Source organism: Ursus maritimus, unplaced genomic scaffold (genome assembly GCF_017311325.1).
Source record: "Ursus maritimus isolate PB19 unplaced genomic scaffold, ASM1731132v1 scaffold_31, whole genome shotgun sequence".
Classification (NCBI taxonomy): domain Eukaryota; kingdom Metazoa; phylum Chordata; class Mammalia; order Carnivora; family Ursidae; genus Ursus; species Ursus maritimus.
Window position 1 is genome coordinate 21929907 of NW_024425675.1, and position 11341 is coordinate 21941247.

Sequence of the window (11341 nt, forward strand, 5' to 3'; positions counted from 1 at the left end):
TCAAATGAAGGAAGAGATGGATGGAATATTTTATACTTACTCTTTATATTATTATTTGGGGAGAAGAGGCAAGGGGAGACAGAGAATCCCAAGCAGGCTCCTCGACCAGCACAAGCCCAAAATGGGGCTCAATCCCACCACCCTGGGATCATGACCTGAGCCAAAATCAAAAGTCAGATGCTGAACTGACTGAGCCATCCAGGTGCCCCAACTCTTTATATTATTTTTAATCATTCCTCATTTTCACCTATGTTGTTATTTATGACAGTAACTATCCCATACATTGAGTACAGATATCCAGATGGTTCTGACGGGAAAACTCTATTCTGAGTCCTGAATGAGTCAGTTCCACTCATTCAAAGTTATCTACTTTCTACTGGCTCGTTCATGTATCCCTACTACCAGGAAACACCACACTTGACATTATGTGGCCTACAGAAAGACAATTCCTATTCCCAAATTCACCCACTCGCATTGTAAGGACATTTTCACAGGCCTCACAAATTTATCCAACTGGGGTGTTTTGTTTTTCTTTAAAAAAAAAAAAAAAAACAACATTTGAACATCATCATCCTGAAAAGGAATATTTTATTCATGCCAGTTTAAGTAGTGACAGGAAAATATTCAGTACTCAAAATGGAATGAGAAAAAAAAAACGGTCAGCATGAATTTCCAAAAGCATCTGGAAAATTGGCAAAAGATTTAAGAATGCAAAAAGCAACCGGTGATCCCAGCTGGGGTGAAGTTGCCGTCATATTACATGTGATACCAACCCTAAGACTGCTTTAGGAATTCCCAAAAACAGTACTCTGGAAAGCTCATTTACATAATGATTCTGATTTAATCCAAAGAAAGCACACCTACAACTTGTCCCCAGGGTCCCAACTGTCTTTAAAGTATTTGATTTTGTATTGAGAATAAAAAGCATCCAGGCAGAAATCGGACTTAAAATGGAACTGAAATCTTCCCCTTATACTCCTACATATACCATGACCCAAGAAAAGGGTTTCCTCATTCTTAGCGGAAGAGGGTGGTAGCTCAGCACATCAGCTCTAGAGCCGCCTAGAACCAGCCTGAACCCCACACACCCCTGCCCCCACTCAGCAGCAGACATTAAGCACATTTGTGACCCCAAACTGAATCCCATCAATTTGATTCATAAAGTCAAGATAATGTACAGACAGCATTCCATATCTGTGCACACTGGACCTAAGTACATTTTGAATCTAGTGGGCCAGAAGGACCACCTTGTGGAGATAACTGGACCTGCATTTCAGACCAAGGTCAGCAACCCACTAGGTGTGTGGCCTTGGGCAAGTCCCTCCACGCCTCTAGGCTCCTGTTTTTTCATGTGTCATTTACACATGAGACCAGATGGTCCTGTTCTCAGGTAACACCAGCTTTGGGGAAGTGAGAGACTGGAGACACAGAGCTTCAGAACCGCCCCTGCAGGTCATTCCAGGCCCTGGCCTTGCTCTCTTATTTGGGTTTTACTCTTGCATTCTGTCCTATTCTGTTCCTAACTAGCTGTGTGGGCCTGAGCAAAACGCTGAACCCTTCTGTGCCAGGATTTTTTTTTCTCTATAAAACATGAGGATAAGCTGTATATATACACAGTCCTTTCTAGCTCTGGAAGTCTACCTATCAGGGAAATCCCTTCCACAGCGGAGTAAAACAGAGACTGAGCCACTTTATAGTTTTTCAGCCCCTTGCTGCAAATCACCAGCAAAAGGACTGCAAAAATTCTGCATCGGCTTTGAAAATGAACAGACCATGCTAAGCAAGTGCTTTCTAAAAGGTCAAGTATAGGATAAACATTACGTATTCATTCCTCCAGAGCAGCCAGAGCAGTGGATTGGTCACACCCATGACTCAAAAGGAAATTCCATCCAGGACCACCAGTCACCTCCCAAAGTTAGTCACCCTGCACCGTGGAGCCCAGGGGGGTGGGGAGGGGGGCTGCCTCCCATGGCTAGCACAAAAATGACCTACAGGGAAAGTGACCTTTTCACTAGGGCTCTGGGAGATCTACTACAGGTATGTACACTGAATTCACAACCCCCCCCCCCCGGCTCCCCTAGCCTAAATCCATATGGAAGATATATAAAAAAAAAAAAAATCAGAAGGCCACAGGTGACAATCCAAAGGCACAGATGTTGTGACCACTTTGTTCTCAGCCTTTTCCCCAAGAAGGAAGGGGCTTCAGACAGATAACAGTTGACAAGGACAGCAGGGTTAAGAGAGACAGTTTCCTTATAAATAAAACTTTCAAACTCACAGCCATTAACACTCACCCAAAATAAATGGACGAGAGCCAGCCAGGAAAGGGCACGTTACTAAAACTGGCCCTCCGGCCTCCAAAAGGCTCAGCAGAATTATTCTTGCTGTGAGGAGAGGAGGAAGGAAGGTCTGGTTATTGTGCCAATGTGCTGGGAGGCACATAACTAGGTCACGTTCCCACTCGGGCCTGCCCGCTGCAGGCGGGCATCGCAGAGGCGCTGTGTGGAGCCGGTCCCACGCCTGCTCCCGTGCTCAGCATCTCTCAGAAAGCCTGAGGAAGGTGCCTCTCTGGCCACAACCCCCGCAGGGGAGCTGAGGCAGGATGTTTCCAGAGTGCATGACATCCTAAAGAGCCTGTCCCAAGAGCAGTTATCTAGCACACATCCAGGGCTTGCTGCCGCATGAAAGACACACTCGGCACACACTGCAACGGCCGACCGTCCACCCAAACCCTTCAACTCACTTCACGACCACACACCATCCCTAACTCAGGAGCTGATGCCGTGAGTCACCCGGAACCTGGATAACGAGCCCCTTTTCTAACCTGACGCACTTGTGTCTTGTAGGTCCTGCCCAGTGAAAGCCAATGGACTGGAAGCATCTTCGATTAAGACACAGGTGTATCTCCAGCAGCTCCCTGGGATGTAAATCAGAGAGATTTAACGTAAATCTTCTTCACAGCTGGACTCGCCAGCCTCACCTTTCTCCAAGGCTCATAAAGCATTTGTCTCCAACAGCAGAGTTTTAGAAGAACATGATGTGACTCGGGGAGCTTGGTAACACACTCACATTCATGCCATATCTCACGACTCCCTCAGGCTGTGATGTTTTTCTTTTCACAGCAGACAAACCCCCATATTGGCACAGTTTATCCGAAAAATTGTTGGAACCTCTAGCCCCAGGCGATCACAGAGTGATGAATACCTCCAAGGGCTTGCAACTGCGCCTTTTGCTCAATTTATTAATTTAAGAGGCACGTTAGATGAGATGTGCTCTTGCTTTTGCTTTTAACCTCTGCCATTAGCCAATCGGAAGCTCTCCTTGTGCCTCTTAACGACAGAGACACAAACACTGAGCGTGCCCAAGTATTTCCTGGGAAAAGTGGGCACACCAGCGCATTCCACGGCTTTCTTCTCCTCTGCTTTTAACCAGTTTTACCTGACACCATTTATTTGCAGACATAGGATCCAGAAGCCGGAGTCTGAGGGGAAAAGCTGAATGTGAGAAAAACCATAAGCTCAAGGCTGACTCAGGTAAAATTCTACAGTAACCAGGGCTTAGAAGTCTCCTCCTCCCAAAGCGGAGGGGAAAACTGCCCAGTGCCCCCAAAACAGTCTCCCAAAATATCACTTAAGGAGCCGCAGGACACAGACATCGCCAGAGAGCAGCCATCTCCTGAGAATCACCGCTCCAGGTATCGCCTGGAGCCGCACACGGAACACTAGCTGCAAGAGAGATGCTAAGTGACAGGTGCCTGCAGAAAGGACACGAAGCTCAGGAAAGACACCTCTGAAGTCCTTCCCTGGCCCTAGAGGCTCCATGTCCTCGCTGTTCACTCATGAAAGCGACTTGCTACTGGAGGGAGTGGGGAGGCAGGTGAAAGAGAGGTGTTATGGCCCAATTTTTAGAGGTGAATATTTCGGAGCTAACATTCCAAAAGAGATAGCCAGCATTGATTGAGCAATTATTATGATCTGGTTAAGATACACACTGCTAACTTACAGTAAGAACTTACAATGTCTAATACACATATTACATTTTTAAGCTCTCAATGAAAGTTAGCTATTTTATATTACATATGTAGTGTCTTGTGGAAGAACGTCATTATTCTGAGAATAGCAATAATTGTAAAATAAAATATGTGAAGGTAAGTTATCAAAATGTGGAAGAATGTCATTATTCTGAGAATAGCAATAATTGTAAAATAAAATATGTGAAGGTAAGTTATCAAAATGTGGAAGAATGTCATTATTCTGAGAATAGCAATAATTGTAAAATAAAATATGTGAAGGTAAGGTTATCTTCTTAGTTCCTTATTATTTTAGGAAAGTATTAAAGCGTCTCATATGTAAATTATATGTAAAATTTCTTTTTCTGATCACTAATAAACGGTTAGCATTAAAAAAAATCTGGGAAATACAGCAAGGCAAGAAGGAGAAAATTAAAGTTATCTGTTATTTCAACACCCAAGAGGTGACTACTATCACTACAGTTGATGTACATACTTCCAGCCCTCTGCCTAGGCATATAATTATAAATGTTCTTCCACAAAACTGAGATCATGTTATTTGATAACTTATTTTTCACATTAAATGGTGTGTCATTTACCCATGCCCTAAAATAGTATTCTGCATCATGAGTTAAAGCCTGCAGAGTGTCACATTCTTCTGATGTGCTATATTTTAGAATACTTTATAAATATTATAAATGAGTAGTTTCCAACCATCATTTACTATAGGAAATACTAGTGGATGGAGAGAGAGATAAACAGATTTCTTTTTTTCCATGAAAGCTTTATGGAGATACAATTCAAATTCACCAGTTTAAAGTGTACAATTCAGTGGTTTCAGTATATACATAGTATGTGCAATGATTGCCATAATCAATCTGGGGACATGTTCATCATCCCCCCGCCAAAAAACCGAGCACCTTTTAGCAGTCATTCTCTGCATCCCCTCAAGCCCTTCCACCCCTAGTCCTAGGTGACCACTAATCTGCTTTCCATCTCCACAGATTTGTCTATTCTGGACATTTCACATAAACGGGATAACACACTATGTGGTTTTTGGTGACTGGCTTCTTTCATTTAACCTAATGTTTTCAAGGTCCAACCATACTGTAGCATGTATCAGTACTTCATTCCTTTTTATGGCTAACTATTATACCTTTGGATGGATATCCTACATTTGTTTACGCATTCACCTGTTGACGAACATTTAGGTTGTCTCCTCTTTGGGACTAGTATGAATAAGGCTGCCCTGAACGTCCTCGTGCAAGTTACTGTGTGGACACATATTTGCAGTTCTCTTGGGTATGTATCTAGGAGCAGAACTGTCAGCTCATATAGGACCTGTATTTTAATCTTTTAAGGAACTGCCAGACTGTTTTCCAAAGCAGCTGTACCTTTACATTGTCAGCAGTAGTATGTGAGGTTCCAATTTCCCCACATCTCCACCAACACTTGTTATTACCTGTCTTTTTATTATATTCATCCCAGTGGGCATGAAGTGATATCTCACTGTGGTTTTGATCTGCACTTCCGTGTTGGCTAACATTGTTGAGCATCTTTCCGTGTGCTTATTGGTCATGTGTATGCTTCTTTGCAGAAATATGTATTCGGATTCCTTGTCCATTTTTAATTGGGTTGTACTTTAATTACTTAGTCGTGCTTTAAAACATATTTTAGATAACAGTCCCTTATCAGATTTGCAAAAAAATTCTTCCCCTTACATGGGCTGTCTTTTCACTGTCTTGACCGTTTCCTTTGAAGCACAAAAGTTTTCAGTTTGGATGAAGTATTAATTTATCTATTTTTTCTTTTGTTGCTTGCGCTTTCGGTGTCCTAAGAAACACTGCTTATTCCAAAGCATACAGATTTATATCTATGTTTTCTTCTAAGTGTTTTATAGTTTTAGCTCTGGTACATAGGTCATGGAACGATTCTGAGTTAATTTTTGTATATGGTGTGAGGTAATGGTCCAAATTCATTCTTTTGCTTATGGAGATCCAGCTGTCCCAGCACCATTTTTTGAAAAGCCTATTCTTTCCCCCATTAAATTGTCTCAGTACCCTTGTCAAAAATCAATAGACCATAAATGTCAAGTTTTATTTCAGGACTCTCAATTCCAGTCCACCGATCTATATGAGTCTGTCCTTAGGCCAACACCACATTATCTTGATTACTATAGCTTTGTAGTAAGTTTTGAAATCAAGAAGTGTGATTTCTCTAACTTTGTTCTTTTTCAAGACTGTTTTGGGGCCCTCTGCATCTCCATATGAACTTTAGGATCAGTTTGTCAACTTTTGCAAAAAGGGCAGCTGGGATTTTGATAGATATTATATTGGCTCTGTAGATAAATTTAAGGACTTTTGCTATCTTGACCCTAGTAAGTCTTCCAATCCATTTATTTTGGACTTCATTAATTTCTTCCAAAGATATTTTGTACTTTGCAGTGTACAAGTCTTGTACTTCTTTGGTAAATTTATTCCTAACTGCTTTATTCTTTTTGATGCCATTATAAATGAAATTGTTTCATTAATTTTGTTTTCAGATGGTTCATTGCCAGAATACATATACAAATGATTTTGTGTATTGTATATTATATATTGATTTTATATCCTACAGCTTTGATGAACTCATACTAGAACGAAATACATTTTTAATGGAGATTTTAGTGGAGTTTAGGATTTTCTCTCTATAAGATCATGTCATCTGTAAATAGAGACAGCAAAGAGACTTAATACTTTACAACCTGGATGCCTTTTATTTTGTTGGGGTGTTTTTGTTTTTGGGGTTTTATTTATTTATTTATTTTTTGCTTTTTTGCCTAACTGTCCAGTCTAGAACTTCCAGTACAATGTTGAATAGAACTGGTGAGAGCAGACATCTTGTCTTGGTCTTGACCTGAGGAGAAAGCATTCATTCTCTCACCGTTAAGTATGATGTTAGCTCTGGGGGTAGAATTCTTAACTGTAATTTTTGTGGGAGGGTAAAAAGTTTATTTTAGTGTTTTACCCATTCATAAAAGTCCTAAATATGCCCATTTCCCAATGTACAGTTTCCTCAGTATTTATTTCTCTAACACAATTTCAACATCCTTTGTACTTGTAATAGGTTGGAAAGGGGCAGTGACATATTAAAAGGAAATCTCAGGTGGTGGTGAAGTTCAAGGAGACTTGAAATGGGACAGATTTAATGAAATCCAAAGCCTGTGTCTGGTGAAATAAACACCTATGAATAAAAAGCCCAAACAGTGGGCATTAAGTTAAAGTCAATTTGACATTTCCCTGAGTTGTCAGTCACTCAATTCACTAGTCAAAGAAAGACTTCATTCTGAGCCTGTTCTGAAATTTTGTGTCAGTTTTCGTGCTTGAATGTTTCCTGAGTTCTCATTGTCCTACCCACCAAAATTAGTTCTACAACAAAAGGCTCTTCACAGTACCTAAAAGAAAGGGGGGGGGGAATCATTCTAATTGTATTTAAATCTGTAAATCCTGGAACAAAGAGGGATTTGACAGTTACTTAATTTGATTATTTAGTCACATCGAATACTTCAGATCAGAAACTACACTCTGAAAGGCAGATTATCTGGTTTGACCCCTAAACAAATTATATTACAGCAACATCTTGGTTAGCTGGGATACATATTCAGAGGTACAGGGGGGGAAAAATCTGGGCTTGAAAAGACATGGTTTCAAATCCCAAGTCTTTCCATTCCTAGCTGTACATCTTTGGGCAAGTTACTTATCCTCTCTGTGCCAACTGTTAAAAATATTTAAAGGATAATCTTGCAGGAATGTTGTGAAGGTTACATGACATGCTATTCATGAAATGCCTGCAACATAGTAGGTACTATTATTACTAAAAGCAGAAATATTTCTTAACTAAAGTGTTCAGGAAATGGAGTATTCTGACCCATTATAACTTCTGTTTTTCAAACTTCTAGGGCTGAAAATCCTTCAAAACAACATTAGTATTTTTTTTGCATCTGTATTCTGGTGGACAACTACACCTTCCATTTCATTTCTAAGTATTTCATGTGCAAGATGCCATGCAAATTACCGAGAGGTGTGTCAGGCTCATCCACAAGCAATTTATAATCTGGAATAAGTGCGACACGTACCATAAGGACTTTACGTGCGTTACCATTACGCAGTTTCGTAGAGACAGAAGGTGCAGGAGTTTGGGCTGACCAGACCAGCACTGACTTGGCACACGTTCTAAACCATGGTTTTCACTAATAAATTCCAAATATGAGCTAATGCAATTCGTGTTTGCCTGTTCTCCTTTAAAGGGTCACCTAAGAAAAAAGCCGATGGGCTGAAAGCTTTACGTTATATCCCCGAGTCCCCAGAAGAGCCGTGTCTGCACTCTGAAAACTAATCAGCAAAGGCACTGCCAAACTCCCCATCTCTCCCATTTTAGCATGCTCCTGACACAGGCTAATTGGCCCATCTGAAACCGTCCAATTAACAAGATGATGAGAACTGCCCAGCACTGTGAAGGTGAACTCGGGCCGCGTCTGTATGTGTGCTACACCACCGCCGTCTGAAAACTCAGCCTGTGATTCTAATCAATCCTGAGCGGTCTGCTCCGTCCTCTTTGAAAGCCTGAGAACGAGTCTAAAGAAAATATATTTTCCTAGCTGTGAAAACTGTATGCACCTGACAAAAGTTCCTGTCTCAGAAAGCTTAGCACCCCGTTGGCAAGCAGGGGGAAAACGAGGGAGCGGAGATCTGTGTGCAGCATAGCAGTTGCTGGGAAAGGGACTTGTTCAGGAAACTCAGCAGACGCTCCTTCCAGAGTGAAGGCTGGACGCCTCCCAGGGCCCAGGTGCTGGGCTTAGAGGAGCCACCGGCTTTCCAGAAGACAATACAAAACTTAATTAGGCAGTATCAAATATCTATTATATGCAAAAAAAAATATGCACACACACACACACACACACCGGTCTGTCTCCTAATTAGCAACGTCAGCCACAGAAAACCATTCATCAACAACTAAAAATCATCAAGCAATGACAGAAATAAACCCAACAACAATTTAGCAGATGGGGGCTCCTACATTTGTGGGTCACATAAAAAAAAACACCCCCCCCCCCCCCCCCATGCAGGAGAGCCAAGCTGCTGGCACCGAAGGAAGAAGGCCCCGCAGAAATAAAGCAGAGAAAACAAGGCCAGCTCCACGGCCACCTGCGTTCACCCTTGTCGCGTAGCTCTTGACAGCCATGGCTCACAGTGATTGAGTGCTCACTCTGAGGCAGGGCTGTGCTAAGGACTTTACCTCTGTCGGTTCACTGAATTCTCGCAACGGTGGAGACAGGGGCTCCTCAGGACCACACTCCTCAGCCTCCCTGAGAGTTTGATAAGGAATCAAAAGTAGGACAAGAAGGCAGATTGCAATCATGTTTATTCCTCTCCAAGGAGAACCTACATGCATTTCCGTCCCCTAAAGAGCTCGAGCATTTGTAATCCCAGTGCCATCACGGAAGGAGCCCTGCACACAAAAGCTCTTATTATGTACACCGAATCTGCCACCTTTCACTGAGTGGCCCTGGGGAAGGCCCCCAACCATCAGCAGGCCTCTGTTTCCTCAACCCGATCAAAGAACAATATGTTCGCGAGGCCCTCTCTGGAGTCAACATTCTGCGGCTTGAAAATCCATAATGTCCCTACATCTGCTCAAGGCCACGTGAGGACCGCATGATACAAACCTGGGCTGAGCCCGGTTACCAGAGGAACCTGACAGATGACATGTTTCACAATAAAGCAGCATGTTTTTCACGTTCTTCCAACTTCCCTTTTAAGACACGCCACCCAGGATTTCTCTTAGAAAATTGCAGGTTTTGATCACATTGGTCCGCATCAGGACGCAAACACACCGGGAAGGGGGCAGCAATAATTCTGCGGCTTTATGCAGTGCCCGGCCCATTGTCAGTGCTCAATGTATGTACAAAAGTGACCTCCTTTTACAATTATTGTGAAAGTACAGCTCGTTCTCTCCACTTCCACCTGCTTTTTATTTCCCCAAATCTAAAGAAAAGACAAAGGCCTTCGACTAAATCGAAAAGGAAGAAATAAAATGCACTAGCTACTTCACGCAGGGATATACTTTTCATTGTTGTCATCTGAACCTCAAGCCATTCATTTTAAGCCAAAAGAGATGGGTAAATGACCGACTAGCCGATAATATCATTACTGAATATGTGAGCCTTACATTAGGTGAGAAATGCTCTATTAAAATATGTTGATTTGCATATGATTTCTCTCATCTATGGAACATAAGAACTAGGATGATCAGTAGGGGAAGAAAGGGATAAAGAAAGGGGGGGTAATCAGAAGGGGGAATGAAACATGAGAGACTATGGACTATGAGAAACAAACTGAGGGCCTCAGAGGGGAGGGGGTGAGGGAATGGGATAGACCGGTGATGGGTAGTAAGGAGGGCACGTATTGCATGGTGCACTGGGTGTTATACGCAACTAATGAATCATCGAGCTTTACATCGGAAACCAGGGATGTACTGTATGGTGACTAACATAATATAATAAAAAATCATTAAAAAAAATATGTTGATTTGGGTGTACCATGATAAAAATCAATCCATTTTATAAAAGCAATAATCACATGAAAAGCAGAAGTGCCGTTATGTTATCTGCTTCATAAAAGGAAGGACTGCTCAGCCTCCTTTCTGTTGTCAAACTGAATAACTGTGACATAAAATGGGCCACAAGTGTGACTGAAACCTCCCTGCATTACAAACCTTTAGCTCATACTTGAAACCATGTATCCACTTAATTGGCAGCTGGAACAGTATTACAATATGGGCTCTGCTGCTCTCCGGGATGAGGAGAAAAGGGTTTCACCTGATCTGCAATTGGATCTGCCTCTTCCCCACCCTGCTCCCAGCCCACCCCCACTCACAGTCACCCAGGCCAAACACTCACTTGTTCTCTTCTGCACCCCTCTCCCATCATTCCTTGCAATACCAGCCCTAAGACACTGCAGGTGCATGGCCCATGAACTATAACATCAGAGAAGAAATCACATGAGCAAATGCCTCCCTTTTTCCAGCTCTGCGGGACAATGTAGCAAATATCATGAAAGGGTACCTTCTAAGAACTCCTTGAGGAAAGGAGAAGCTGTGACCTTTTCATTGTTCTGTCCATAGGGCCCATAATATACTAGGGATGTGTGTGTGTGTGTGTACATGCATGCTCATGGGATGAACTACATTCTTACCTCTTTTCAGTATGACCCTCCCAATATTATTTCTGGCTACACATTGACTTATCAATTACCAGGAAACTTAGCAATCCTTGCCCTTCATCTGAAAGGGTAA

General features: G+C 42.3%; 1 protein-coding gene and 1 pseudogene across 3 annotated transcripts in view; one reads left to right on the forward strand and one right to left on the reverse strand.

Annotated features, from left to right (window-relative positions):
* CAMK1D (calcium/calmodulin dependent protein kinase ID) overlaps positions 1-11341 on the reverse strand; it is a 414391-nt gene that overhangs the window by 382895 nt on the left and 20155 nt on the right. The gene's annotated exons all lie outside the window — the stretch shown is intronic.
* Positions 1-11341, forward strand: part of LOC103676293 — a 39240-nt pseudogene that overhangs the window by 25627 nt on the left and 2272 nt on the right.